Here is a 217-nt window from a genome sequence, read left to right on the forward strand (position 1 = left end):
GATATAGCATTATCGATAGAAGTCGAACTACTACCTTCTTGATAAATTAATTTTAATCCTTCAATTAAATTGTTTTTCTCCTCGTCTACATATTCTGAATACTCTTTAGAATGTTTAATATTATAATGTCTGTGAAGAAAATATTTTTTAACAATGGATAGCTGATAACCACACAGAAGACAGGTGGTTTTATTATAAATGTCTGCAAAAAAGATTT

This window comes from Odontomachus brunneus, unplaced genomic scaffold (genome assembly GCF_010583005.1).
Source record: "Odontomachus brunneus isolate Ranch 3 - 2012 unplaced genomic scaffold, Obru_v1 Obru_scaffold_153, whole genome shotgun sequence".
Taxonomy (NCBI): Eukaryota; Metazoa; Arthropoda; class Insecta; order Hymenoptera; family Formicidae; genus Odontomachus; species Odontomachus brunneus.